This window comes from Pan paniscus, chromosome 1 (genome assembly GCF_029289425.2).
Source record: "Pan paniscus chromosome 1, NHGRI_mPanPan1-v2.0_pri, whole genome shotgun sequence".
Taxonomy (NCBI): Eukaryota; Metazoa; Chordata; class Mammalia; order Primates; family Hominidae; genus Pan; species Pan paniscus.
Genome location: NC_073249.2, coordinates 214,071,179 through 214,080,977, shown reverse-complemented (window position 1 = coordinate 214,080,977; position 9,799 = coordinate 214,071,179). Strand labels below are relative to the sequence as shown.

The 9,799-nt window shown below is 44.4% G+C and overlaps 1 pseudogene; it reads right to left on the bottom strand.

The window, feature by feature from the left end:
* Positions 1–3,434: 3,434 nt before the first annotated feature.
* LOC117979582 (NADH-ubiquinone oxidoreductase chain 5-like) lies at positions 3,435–9,251 on the bottom strand (annotated as a pseudogene).
* Positions 9,252–9,799: the final 548 nt, after the last annotated feature.

Genomic DNA, 9,799 nt, shown 5'->3' with positions numbered 1-9,799 from the left:
ACAGGGTGAAGGACTAAAACTCATTTATTCACTTATTCCATAAATATTGGTAAAGTTTTACTAATATGTGACCTTCATAGTGATACAGGGAAGGGTTTAATCTGTTTCAGACATTAGAAATACATATATATATATATGGTATCTTTATTGGAGAACCTTTGTCCACATCAAAAGTATCAAAACTTTTCAGAGTTAAAACAGCTTTAAGAAGACAGTGATGTCATCCCTAAAAACACAATAAAAATCTCAGTGTATCCACTGGTCACCTGGGTTTTGTGCTACCTAACATGGTAGATCATATGCCCATTCAGGTGGAAGACAGGAACTACTGAGGGTGTAATTTATCTCAAGGTTAAGGTCAAGGCATCACTGAAAGAAATCAGGCCTAAATTACAAAGTGAGGTTGGGGCTGGGCTGGACAGGACTGAGTGTTTTCATGGGACCCTAGGAGGGAACCAAGACGGCATAAAACATGGCAGGTATTTTGTGGGCATCTAGACAAAAGGATTGAAAGACTTCCTTCTAGATTGAGTTTAAAAATTAAAAAAACCTAATTACAAAAGACATAATGCAGACTCGTAAAACATCACAGTGTCTTTGAGGGCAGAGAGGGCAGACACAGTCTTGACTCTTACTGGAAGGTGAAGCATCATTACTCACAAACAGGATGGGCTTCCCTCAGAATACCAGCTTGGGAAGAGTGAATCTGAGTGTGTGAGCTGGGGCAGAGCCCAGAGAGGAGCAGTGTGGTCAGACATAAGGAGGGAGACTTTTCAATCTGGAAGCATGAATGGTGCAAGCTGTGTATCTGAAGAATTTGGGAGAAAAATGAACCCCCTGGGGGAATCCTGCACCATCCTCAGGACCCCAGTGAGAATCCTGCAGTCTGGGGGGCCTTTCTACCATGTTCTGGTTGCCTGTGCTTCTGAAGGTGCTCCTCTGCTGTCCAGGTCAGAGTAGCTTTCAGAGCCCATCTGAAGGGACGGCCTGACTTCATTTCCACTCACAGAATTTCTACTGGGATTCCAAAGCTTCTCCAGGCTTTTGATGGGGGTCTCTAAAATATTTCTGAACTTCTGTTTTCCTCCCCCAGCCTGAGCTGTGAGAGAAGCTGAATCCTCTGCTTCCTGGAAATGTCAGCCGATCTCTCCTGCACCTGAGGAGTATGGCCACAAACAATGCTAAGAGACACTCTCCCTGGAATCAGCAGTGACTCATACATTCTCTCCAAATTCTACTGAGCTTTTTGGGTGCACATAGTAAGGCACAAAGCAGGGAGCTCCTCAGCTGCTCTTCTGGACCTAAAGAGGCACCCAGGACCAATGGAGGGGAAGTTTGTCTGCCTTCCACAGGAAGAGCTGACTCCTCTGGTTTTCCTAGAAGTGCCAGGCTGTTGGCAGAGCCTGGAACAGGTCCCAGTGCAGGGGCCCATCCCTTCTAGGATCCCCTTGCCCAGCCTTATTGCTGACGAGGCTGCACCTGGAATGCAGTAAGTCTGTTTCTGAGTCAGGGCTTTCTTTGCCTGTGGTGTTTGCCCTCTCCATGTTTCTAACAGTAGAAATCACTGTTCAGGCCCTGCTGGACTTCTTTAGTCCTCAACAGGATCTCATTCCAGGTCGCATTTGTGACCGTCTTTTCCAAGATCAGGGGCTGCCCTCCTTTTTTCCCCAATAAAGATCTGAGGAGAAGCTCACTCTGAGAGCAGAGTGGATGCCTAAGAAGGTGCTTGTGGCAGCCTGGGGTGGGGGAGGTCTGGGAACAGAACAGGCTCCTCTAGAGGGATATGAAGCACTGCCAGGTCCTTTGAGTTTTAAGCTGTGGCTCGTAGTGTTCTGGCGAGCAGTTTTGTTAATTTAACTGTTGAAGTTTAGGGCTAAGCATAGTGGGGTATCTAATCCCAGTTTGGGTCTTAGCTATTGTGTGTTCAGATGCGTTAAAGCCACTTTCGTAGTTTATTTTGTATCAGCTGGAGTTTTTTACAACTCAGGTGAATTTTAGCTTTATTGAGGGGAATTGATCTAAAACACTCTTTACGCCGGTTTCTATTGACTTGGGTTAATCGTGTGACCGCGGTGGCTGGCACGAAATTGACCAACCCTGGAGTTAGTATAGCTTAGTTAAACTTTCGTTTATTGCTAAAGGTTTATCACTGCTGTCTCCCGTGGGGGTGTGGCTAGGCTAAGCGTTTTGAGCTGCATTGCTGCGTGCTTGATACTTGTTCCTTTTGATCGTGGTGATTTAGAGGGTGACTCACTGGGACGGGGATGCTTGCATGTGTAATCTTACTAAGAGCTAATAGAAAGGCTAGGACCAAACCTATTTGTTTATGGGGTGACATAAGCCCGTCGAAACATTTTCAGTGTATTGCTTTAAGGAGGTAAGCTTCATAAACCGTGTGGGGTGTCTTTGGGGTTTGGTTGGTTCAGGGTATGGGGTTAGCAGCGGTGTATGTGCTGGGTGGGGTGGGTAGGGGGTTGCATTGATGGGGCTAGTAGAATGGGAGTTGAGGGGGAGGGCATGTTAGTTGAGGGGTGACTGTTAAAAATGCATACCGCCAAAAGATGAAATTTGAAGTCTGGTTAGGCTGATGTCAGGGTTCTTTGTTTTTGGGGTTTGGCAGAGATGTGTTTGAGTGCTGTAGCCAGAAGTGGGGGGAGGGGGGGGTTGCGGGAATTTTTTGTTATGATGTCGGTGTGGAAAGCAGTTATGTGGACATTTGCTGCTGTTATTATGTCTTACAAGCATTAATTAATTAACACGCTTTAATAGGTATGCTAAGCTGTAATATTGAACGTAGGTGCGATAAATAATGGGATGAGGCAGGAATCAAAGACAGATACTGCGACATAGGGTGCTCCGGGGCCAGCGTTTCGCAATGCTATCGCGTGCACACCCCCCAGACGAAAATACCAAATGCATGGAGAGCTCCCGTGACTGGTTAATAGGGTGATAGACCTGTGATCCATCGTGATGTCTTATTTAAGGGGAACGTGTGGGAGACTTTGAATGTTATGGCCCTGAAGTAGGAACCAGATGTCGGATACAGTTCACTTTAGCTACCCCCAGGTGTTATGGGCCCGGAGCGAGGAGAGTAGCACTCTTGTGCGGGATATTGATTTCACGGAGGATGGTGGTCAAGGGACCCCTGTCTGAGGGGGGGCATCCGTGGGGGCGAGAAGGGATTTGATTGTGATGTGCTATGTACGGTGTACGGCTGTATGTACTATGCACTGTTAAGGGGGGATGGGTTTGTTGGTATCCGGGGGGGGAAGGGTTGTCTTTGGAGGTGTGTTTTATGTTTGATAGTTGAGGGTTAATTATTGTGCATGCTTGTAAGCATAGGGTGGAGGTTTTAATGTGGAAGTAGGTTTTTATGTATTGTAGGTAGTTAAGTGTTTATAGTGCTGTATAATATTCATGGTGGCTGGCAGTAATGTACGAAATACATAGCGGTTGTTAATGAATGAGCCAATACTTGGGTGGTACTTAAATTTGCTTCCCCATGAAAGAACAGAGAATAGTTTAAATTAGAATCTTAGCTTTGGGTGCTGATGGTGGAGTTAAAGACTTTTTCTCTGATTTGCCCTTGGAAGAAAGTTTTCGTTTCCGGTTTACAAGACCGGTGTATTAGCTTATACTACAAGGGCAGGTTCATTCGAGTATTTTGTTTTCGATTAGGGAGGTAATTGGTATTAGGATTAGAATTGTTGTGAAGTATAATACGGATGCTACTTGTCCGATGGTGATGAAGGGGTAGTTCACTGGTTGCCCTCCGATTCAGGTTAGGATGAGGAGGTCTACGGCTAGGAGTCAGTAAAGCAATTGGCTTAGTGGGCGGAATATTATGCTTTGTTGTTTGGATGTATGGAGGATGGGGATTGCTGCTAGGATGAGGATAGATAGTAGTAGGGCGAGGACACCTCCTAGTTTGTTGGGGATGGATCGGAGAATTGTGTAGGCAAATAGAAAGTACCATTCGGGTTTAATGTGGGGTGGGGTGTTTAGGGGGTTAGCCGGGGTGTAGTTGTCTGGGTCACCTAGGAGGTCTGGCGAGAATAGTGTTAATGTCATTAGGGTGAGGAGAAAAAGGAATAAGCCGAGGATGTCTTTGATTGTATAGTAGGGGTGGAAGGTAATTTTGTCGGAGTGGGAGGTGATTCCTAGGGGGTTATTTGATCCTGTTTCGTGTAAGAATAGGAGATGAAGTGCTGTTAGAGCTGTGATAATGAAGGGCAAGATAAAGTGAAAGGTAAAGAATCGTGTGAGGGTAGGGCTGTCTACTGAGTAGCCTCCTCAGACTCATTGGACCAGGTCTGTTCCGATGTATGGGATGGCGGATAGTAGGTTTGTAATTACTGTGGCTCCTCAGAAAGATATTTGGCCTCATGGGAGGACATAGCCCATAAAGGCTGTTGCTATGGTTGTGAGCAGGAGGATGATGCCAATGTTTCAGGTTTCTAGGTAGAGAAATGAGCCGTAATATAGGCCTCGGCCGATGTGCAGGAAGAGGCAGATGAAAAATATTGAGGCGCCGTTGGCGTGAAGGTAGCGGATGATTCAGCCATAGTTTACGTCTCGGGTGATGTGGGCGATCGATGAGAAGGCGGTTGAGGCGTCTGGTGAGTAGTGTATGGCTAGGAATAATCCTGTGGTGATTTGAAGGATTAGGCAGGCGCCAAGAAGTGAGCCGAAGTTCCATCATGCGGAAATATTGGATGGGGTGGGGAGGTCGATGAATGAGTGGTTAATTAATTTTATTAGTGGGTTAATTTTGCGTGTTGGGGTCACTGGTGTTCTTGTAGTTGAAATACAACGATGGTTTTTCATATCATTGGTCGTGGTTGTAGTCCGTGCGAGAATAATGACATATGCTTTATTTTTATTGAGTGTGGGTTTAGTAATGGGGTTTGTGGGGTTTTCTTCTAAGCCTTCTCCTATTTATGGGGGTTTAGTATTGATTGTTAGTGGTGTGATTGGGTGTATTATTATTTTGAATTATGGGGGAGGTTACATAGGTTTAATGGTTTTTTTAATTTATTTGGGGGGAATAATGGTTGTTTTTGGGTATACTACAGCGATGGCTATTGAGGAGTATCCTGAGGCATGGGGGTCAGGGGTTGAGGTTTTGGTGAGTGTTTTAGTGGGGCTGGCGATGGAGGTAGGATTAGTGTTGTGGGTAAAAGAGTATGATGGGGTGGTGGTTGTGGTAAATTTTAATAGTGTGGGAAGTTGAATAATTTATGAAGGGGAGGGGCCAGGGCTGATTCGGGAGGATCCTATTGGCGCGGGGGCTTTGTATGATTATGGGCGTTGATTAGTAGTAGTTACTGGTTGAACATTGTTTGTTGGTGTATATATTGTAATTGAGATTGCTCGGGGGAATAGGTTATGTGATTAGGAGTAAGGTTAAGATGAGTGGGAAGAAGAAAGAGAGGAAATAAAGTTTGATTATACCTTTTTGGGTTGAGGTGGTAATGGAGGCGGAGACTTGGTATTGTGAGATTGTTTTAGGTAGTAGCTTTTCTAGTCAGGTCAGGTCTAGGAGGAGCAGGGGCAGGTTTTGGCTTGTGAGAAGGCCTAGATAGGGGATTGAGTGGTGTATAATGTTAGGGTAGAATCCGAGTATGTTAGAGAAGAAAAATGTATATAGTGGGGATTTTATTTTGAGCTTGTTGGTTAGGTAATTGAGGTCTAGGGCTGTCAGAAGTCCTAGGGAAGTAACGCCTAGGGCTGTGAGTTTTAAGTAAAGTGGGATTGTCATTTGGGAGGTGGATGTGGGGAGAATGTTGTTGGTAATGAGAAATCCTGCAAATAGGCTTCCAATTGTTAGGCGTTTAATGGGATTTAATAGGGTGGGGTTGTTTTCGTTAATGTTAGTGAGGGTTGGGAAGCGAGGTTGGCCCGTTAGGGTGAGGAGAATTATTCGGGTGCTATAGGCGCTTGTCAGGGAGGTGGCGATGAGAGTAATAGACAGGGCTCAGGCGTTTATGTATGATATGTTTGCGGTTTCGATGATGAGGTCTTTGGAGTAGAAACCTGTGAGGAAGGGTATTCCTGCTAATGCTAGGCTGCCAATGGTGAGGGAGGTTGAGGTGAGGGGTATGGTTTTGAGTAGTCCTCCTATTTTTCGAATATCTTGTTCATTGTTGAGGTTATGGATAATGGATCCGGAGCATATAAATAGTATGGCTTTGAAGAAGGCGTGGGTGCAGATGTGTAGGAATGCTAGGTGTGGTTGGTTGATACCGATTGTGACTACCATGAGTCCTAGTTGGCTTGAAGTGGAGAAGGCTACGATTTTTTTGATGTCATTTTGTGTGAGGGCGCAGACTGCTGCGAACAGGGTAGTGATAGCGCCTAGGCATAGTCTGAGAGTTTGGATTAGTGGGTTATTCTCTGCTAGGGGGTGGAAGCGAATGAGTAGGAAGACTCCTGCTACGACTATGGTGCTTGAGTGGAGTAGGGCTGATACGGGGGTGGGGCCTTCTATGGCTGAGGGGAGTCAGGGGTGAAGGCCTAATTGAGCTGATTTGCTTGCTGCTGCTAGGAGGAAGCCTAGTAGTGGAGTAAGGCTTGGATTAGCACTTAGGAGGGTTATTTGTTGTGGGTCTCATGAGTTGGAGTGTAGGAGAAATCATGCTAGGGCTAGGATGAAACCAATGTCACCGATACGGTTATATAGGATTGCTTGAATAGCTGCTGTGTTGGCATCTGTTCAGGCGTATCATCAGCTAATGAGTAGAAAGGATATGATTCCTACACCTTCTCAGCCGATGAAGAGCTGGAATAGGTTGTTAGCGGTGACTAGGATTAGTATGGTAATTAGGAAGATAAGTAAGTATTTGAAGAATTGGTTGATGTTTGGGTCTGAGTCTATATATCATAGTGAGAATTCTATGATGGACCATGTAACGAACAGTGCTACGGGTATAAATATTATGGAGAAATAGTCTAGTTTAAAGCTCAGGGAGAGTTGGGTTGTTTGGGTTGTTGCTCAGTGTCAGTTCGAGATAATAACTTCTTGGTCTAGGCATATGAATATTGTTGTGGGGAAAAGGCTAATGATAAAGGTGGACGCGATAATGGATTTTACATAATGGGGATATGAGTCTTTTTTGTTAGGGTTAATGAAGGTGGTGAGGATGGGGGGAATTAAGGAAGTTAGGGCCAAGGTGGTTATAGTAGCATACATGGTTAATACTTTTATTTGGAGTTGCACCAAAATTTTTGGGGCCTAAGACCAACGGATGGCTGTTATCCTTTAAAAGTTGAGAAAGCCATGTTGTTAGACATGGGTGTACGAGTTAGCAGTTCTTATGAGCTTTCTCGGTAAATAAGGGGTCGTGAGCCTCTGTTGTCAGATTCACAATCTGATGTTTTGGTTAAACTATATTTACAGGAGGTGAATCCAGTAATAATATCAGGATTGAGGGATAGAAGGAGGATGGGGGATAGGTGTATAAATATGAGAGTGTTTTCTCGTGTGAATGAGGGTTTTATGCTATTAATGTGATGGGTGAGTGAGCCTCACTGCGTTGTGGTAAACATGTAGAGGGAGTATAGGGCTGTAATCAGTATGTTGAACCCTGTAAGTAGGAGAGTGATATTTGATCAGGAGAATGAGGTTACTAGCACGGAGAGTTCTCCTAGAAGGTTAATGGTGGGGGGTAGGGCGAGGTTGGCGAGGCTTGCTAGAAGTCATCAAAAGGCTATTAGTGGGAGTAGAGTTTGAAGCCCTTGGGAGAGAATTATGATGCGACTGTGGGTACGTTCATAGTTTGAGTTTGCTAGGCAGAATAGTAATGAGGATGTAAGTCCGTGGGCGATTATGAGAATGACTGCGCCGGTGAAGCTTCAGGGGGTTTGGATGAGAATGGCTGTTACTACGAGGGCTATGTGGCTGATTGAAGAGTATGCAATGAGCGATTTTAGGTCTGTTTGTCGTAGGCAGATGGAGCTTGTTATGATTATACCTCATAGGGATAGTATGAGGAAAGGGTAAGCTATATGTTTTGTTAGGGGGTTGAGAATGAGTGTGAGGCGTATTATACCATAGCCACCTAATTTTAAGAGTACTGCAGCAAGTACCATTGATCCGGCAATAGGGGCTTCGACATGGGCTTTAGGGAGTCATAGGTGGAGTCCGTAAAGAGGTATCTTTACCATAAAAGCTATTGTGTACGCTAGTCATATTAAGTTGTTGGCTCAGGTGTTTGATAGTTCTTGGGCGGTAAGAGTGAGTAATAGGATATTTAGCGAGCCTAGGGTGTTGTGGGTGTAGATTAATGCGATGAGTAGGGGGAGGGAGCCTACTAGGGTATAGAATAGGAAGTATGTACCTGCGTTCAGACGTTCTGGTTGGTTACCCCATCGAGTGATGATAGCTAGGGTGGGGATAAGTGTGGTTTCGAAGAAGATATAAAATATAATTAGCTCTGTGGCTGAGAATGTTATAATTAAGGAGATTTGGAGGGAGATTAATATAGAGAGGTAGAGTTTTTTTCGTGATAGTGGTTCGTTGGATAGGTGGCGCTGGCTTGCTATGATTGTGAGGGGTAGAAGTCAGGCAGTTAGTATTAGGAGGGGGGTCGTTAGGGGGTCGGAGGAGAAGGACAGGGAGCAGCTGAATAGGTTGTTGTTGATTTGGTTAAAAAATAGTAGGGGGATGGTGCTAATAATCAGGCTGTGAGTGGTTGTGTTGATTCAAATTACACGTTTTTTAGAGAATCATGTTAGTGGTAGTAATATGATTGTTGGGATGATTAGTTTTAGCATTGGAGTAGGTTTGGGTTATGTACGTAGTCTAGGCCGTATGTGTTAGAGATTGAGACTAGTAGGGCTAGGCCTACTGCTGCTTCGCAGGCGGCAAAGACTAGTATGGTGATAGGTACAATATTGGCTAAGAGGGAGTGGGTATTGAGGGTTATGAGGGTGGCTATGATGAATAGTGATAGTATTATTCCTTCTAGGCATAGTAGGGAAGATATCAGATGTGAGCGGTATACTAGTATTCCTAGAAGTGAGATGGTAAATGCTAGCATAATATTTATATAAATAAGAGGCATTTGGTAAATATGATTATCATAATTTAATGAGTCGAAATCATTCGTTTTATTTAAACTATGTACCAATTCGGCTCAGTCTAACCCCTTTTGTAATCATTCGTAGGCCAGGCTTAGGGCTAGGATAATGATTAATAAGAGGGACGATATGACTATTAGTGGTAGGTTGGTTGTTTGTAGGGCTCATGGCAAGGGCAATAGGAGGGCAATCTCTAGGTCAAATAATAGGAAAGTGATGGCTACTAGGAAAAATTTTATGGAGAAAGGAATGCGGGCGGGGTATATAGGGTCGAAACCACATTCGTAAGGGTTAGATTTTTCTATGTAGCCGTTGAGTTGTGGTAGTCAGAACGTAATAATTATTAGTAGTAGGGCTAGAAGGGTATTGACTATTAAAATTAGGACGAAATTTGTTACTCTTTTTTGAATGTTGTCAAAACTAGTTAATTGGAAGTTAACGGTACTGCTTATACTAAAAGAGTAAGACCCTCATCAGTAGATGGAGACGTATAGAAATAGTCAGACTACATCTACGAAGTGCCAGTACCAGGCGGCGGCTTCAAAGCCGAAGTGATGTTTGGATGTAAAGTGAAATATTAGTTGGCAGATGAGGCAGATAGTGAGGAAAGTTGATCCAACGATGACGTGGAGTCCGTGGAAGCCTGTGGCTACAAAAAATGTTGAGCCGTAGATGCCATCGGAAATGGTAAAACGGGATTTGAAGTACTCTGAGGCTT